Consider the following 3,493-nt stretch of genomic DNA (forward strand, 5'->3'; position numbering starts at 1 on the left):
TGTGCTTTTTTTTTTTTTCCAGTCAGCAGCATATTTATACATAGAATTGAGGGTCTGTCTCTTACTTGCCAGAGGTTAGGATTGGTTACCCAGGCTCCTCCAGCCAGAAAAATGATAGGATTTCTTTCAGAGTTTTAATTGCTTGTGCTAATGCTACTCTGGTACTGTGGCCGATTCCCAGGGCAAAGCTGAAAAAAAAAATTAAAGAGGAAAACTCACATCTGTCTGTTGTTTCTTCAAGTTTCAATTCCCTTCCATAATTTGCTTTTACCCTCTTCACAATTTCCTAATAGTGTATTTTTTATTGTCCTGTGGGTTTTTTTTTTTGGGGGGGGGGGGATTTTGGCCGCTGATATCAGTGGGAAGGTTAGTTTCTAGACACAGTAAATTGTCATATCAAAACTGGAGTCTGTCTAACAAGGTCTTTTATATATATTCATGTCTGAGAAGCACATCATATATATCAAAATTCTTAACCTTGGTTGCACATAAAAATCATCTGAGGAGATTTTAAAAAATTCTAATTCTGTCGGTGGCGCGCAGCGGCAAGATGGCGGTGCAGATTTCCAAGAAGAGGAAGTTTGTCGCTGATGGCATATTCAAAGCTGAACTGAACGAGTTTCTCACTCGGGAGCTGGCTGAAGATGGGTACTCTGGAGTTGAGGTCCGAGTTACACCAGCCAGGACAGAAATCATTATCTTGGCCACCAGGACGCAGAATGTTCTAGGTGAGAAGGGCAGGAGAATCCGGGAATTGACTGCTGTGGTTCAGAAGAGATTTGGCTTCCCTGAGGGCAGTGTAGAGCTTTACGCTGAAAAGGTGGCCACAAGAGGTCTGTGTGCCATTGCCCAGGCAGAGTCTCTGTGTTACAAACTCCTAGGAGGCCTTGCTGTGCAGAGGGCCTGCTATGGTGTGCTGCGGTTCATCATGGAGAAGTGGGGCCAAAGGCGGCGAAGTCATGGTGTCCGGGAAACTCCGAGGACAGCGGGCTAAATCCATGAAGTTTGTGGATGGCCTGATGATCCACAGTGGGGACCCTGTTAACTACTCTGTTGACACCACTGTGCGCCACGTGCTGCTCAGACAGGGTGTGCTGGGCATCAAGGTTAAAGATCATGCTGCCTTGGGACCCAACTGGTAAGACTGGCCCTAAGAAGCCCCTGCCTGATCACGTGAGCACTGTGGAACCCAAAGATGAAATACTGCCCACAACCCCCATCTCTGAACAGAAGGGTGGGAAGCCAGAGCCGCCTGCCATGCCCCAGCCGGTACCCACAGCATAATAGGGTCTCCTTGGCTGCTGGATCTGGAGTCTGGATGTTGCTCTATAAAGACCCGTAATAAAATCTTTTTAAAAGATACGTGGCCTGACTATACATCCAGTATTCAGACTAATGGTCGTGTCTCCCCGTGGGAGCACTGCTTGATAGATTTTTAGGGCTGCTTAGTTCACAGTGTTTCTGTGCTTTCCCTAAATCCTGTTGGTTTTGATTGTACTTGTGAGGAGAGGACCAGAGCAGGAAGACCCAAGCAGAAGTAACGAAAGAAATATCTTCTGGGGGAGTCAACCTGGTGACGGGGAAGGCTGATTGTTAGCAAGACAGCACCTTGGTTGACTCAATCTGGAGTTCAGGGTTAGAGGTTTAGTTTAGAAGGGTGTATTTAGGATGGTTTTCTGTATTACACACAGAAAACACAATGACCATTATATTTTGGGTTATACTGTGCTCTAGGTGGTGTTCATTTCTAGGTATATACGTTCTCATTTAATCCTCAACATCTCTAAAAGGGAATTCGATTGCGATGCTGATGAAGAGCCTGGTGCTCAGAAGCAAGTTTGCCTAAGCATTCTAGAGCTATGATTAGAATCCACATTTTTATGTACTGTTCTCTTAACCATTAAACTCTAGGAAAGCATAAAGAACAAAAAAAAAAATTCTAATTCTCAGGACATACCCCAGATTAATTAAATCAAACTTTTGAGTTGAGGGATCTAATTATTGGTATATTGTAAATATTCCCAAGTGATTCCATTATGTAGTCAAGTTTGATAGGCGCTCCCTTAAAGCATCTTTACATATCAGTTGCCTCAGGAGATTTATGTGAAGGAGAACAGAATGTCACCCCAAAATATGCCTCCTTGGCATAAGGATTATTTTAGGCTGATTATTTTTAAGAAACAGCAGACATAAAAAAGCTCTGAAAACTGAGTAGAAGTTATCCTTTTTAAGAGATATTTGCATTTATAAGGTAAATCTCCATTTGTAAGAGTGTTTCCCTCTCTATAATAGCAAGAGAAAGAACTTTAAATCTCTAGAAACTCTTATCAATGCAGAAGGCAAGGACTTAAATCTGCATAACAACCTTACTCTTGTTTACTGTGTTCTTCCTGGTCACCTCCTATAACTGGGCCCCCTCTCCTGGCATCTTGTTTTGTCTTTAGCTTGAGATGGTATTTAATTAAGGTGGTGACTTGGGCCATTTCAGGGAGTTACCAGTTTTCCTGGGTCTGTCCCAAGTGTACAGGAGGGATACATGTTATTAAAATTCTGTTTGTTTTTCTCCTGTTAATCTGTCTCTTTATTATAGGGAGGACTCAACCAAAAACCTAGAAAGGTAGAGAGAAAATTATCTTTCCTTGCCCATATATGACAGAATTCTATTTTAAGTTCAGAAGTTATCAGAAAGTTAATCTGTCTAGATGTCTGGAAAATGATTTTTTTAAGGATTTATTTTATTGAAGTATAATTGATTTACATTGTTTTGTTAATTGCTACTGTACAGCAAAGTGGTTCGGTTATACATATATATATATATACATTCTTTTTCATAATTCTTTTCCATTATGGTTTATCACAGGATATTGAGTATAGTACCCTGTGCTATACGGTAGGACCTTGTTTTTTATCCACTTTATGCGTATATATAATAGTTTGTACCTGCTAATCCCAAACTCCCATTACATCCCTCCCCACCCGCCCTCCCTCTTGGCAACCACAAGTCTGTTCTCTATGTCTGTGAGTCTGTTTCTAAAAATATGGAATGCTTCACGAATTTACCTGTCATCCTTTCACAGGGACTATGCTAATTTTCTTTGTATTATTCCAATTTTTAGTATGTGTGTTGCCAAAGCGAGCACTGGAAAATGATTCTTAATCTAAAACAGTGTTTTGCAAATACTGTGTGGTCCAGTGACCACTTGCATAAGAATCCCTCATACCTGTAAAATCCAAATACTGGGGTCTTTTCCCAAACCAAAGCAACCAGAACCTTTGGGGGTGGAGCCCAGGAAAGGACATTTTTAAAAGTTGTACTAGGTAAATCATGTATCTGAGTGGTCAAGGTTATGCTTTATTGTGAAAATAAATGAGCTTGAGTTGTATTTTTATATTGCATGACATCTACCCTAAATTTTTATAACACTGAGCAAGATTTTTACTTCAACAACTACCTTATAGGTTTGTTTTACAGCAAGTTGTGAACTGTGAGATG

General features: G+C 40.9%; 1 non-coding gene and 1 pseudogene across 1 annotated transcript; one reads left to right on the forward strand and one right to left on the reverse strand.

The window, feature by feature from the left end:
- Positions 1-539: 539 nt before the first annotated feature.
- Positions 540-1,362, forward strand: LOC130841990 (40S ribosomal protein S3-like; annotated as a pseudogene).
- Positions 1,363-3,032: 1,670 nt separating this feature from the next.
- LOC130842734 (U6 spliceosomal RNA) lies at positions 3,033-3,140 on the reverse strand. The gene has a single exon (XR_009050534.1). It is a non-coding gene; the product is annotated as a U6 spliceosomal RNA (small nuclear RNA).
- Between the last annotated feature and the right edge of the window lie 353 nt (positions 3,141-3,493).

This window comes from Hippopotamus amphibius, chromosome X, assembly GCF_030028045.1.
Source record: "Hippopotamus amphibius kiboko isolate mHipAmp2 chromosome X, mHipAmp2.hap2, whole genome shotgun sequence".
Lineage (NCBI taxonomy): Eukaryota > Metazoa > Chordata > Mammalia > Artiodactyla > Hippopotamidae > Hippopotamus > Hippopotamus amphibius.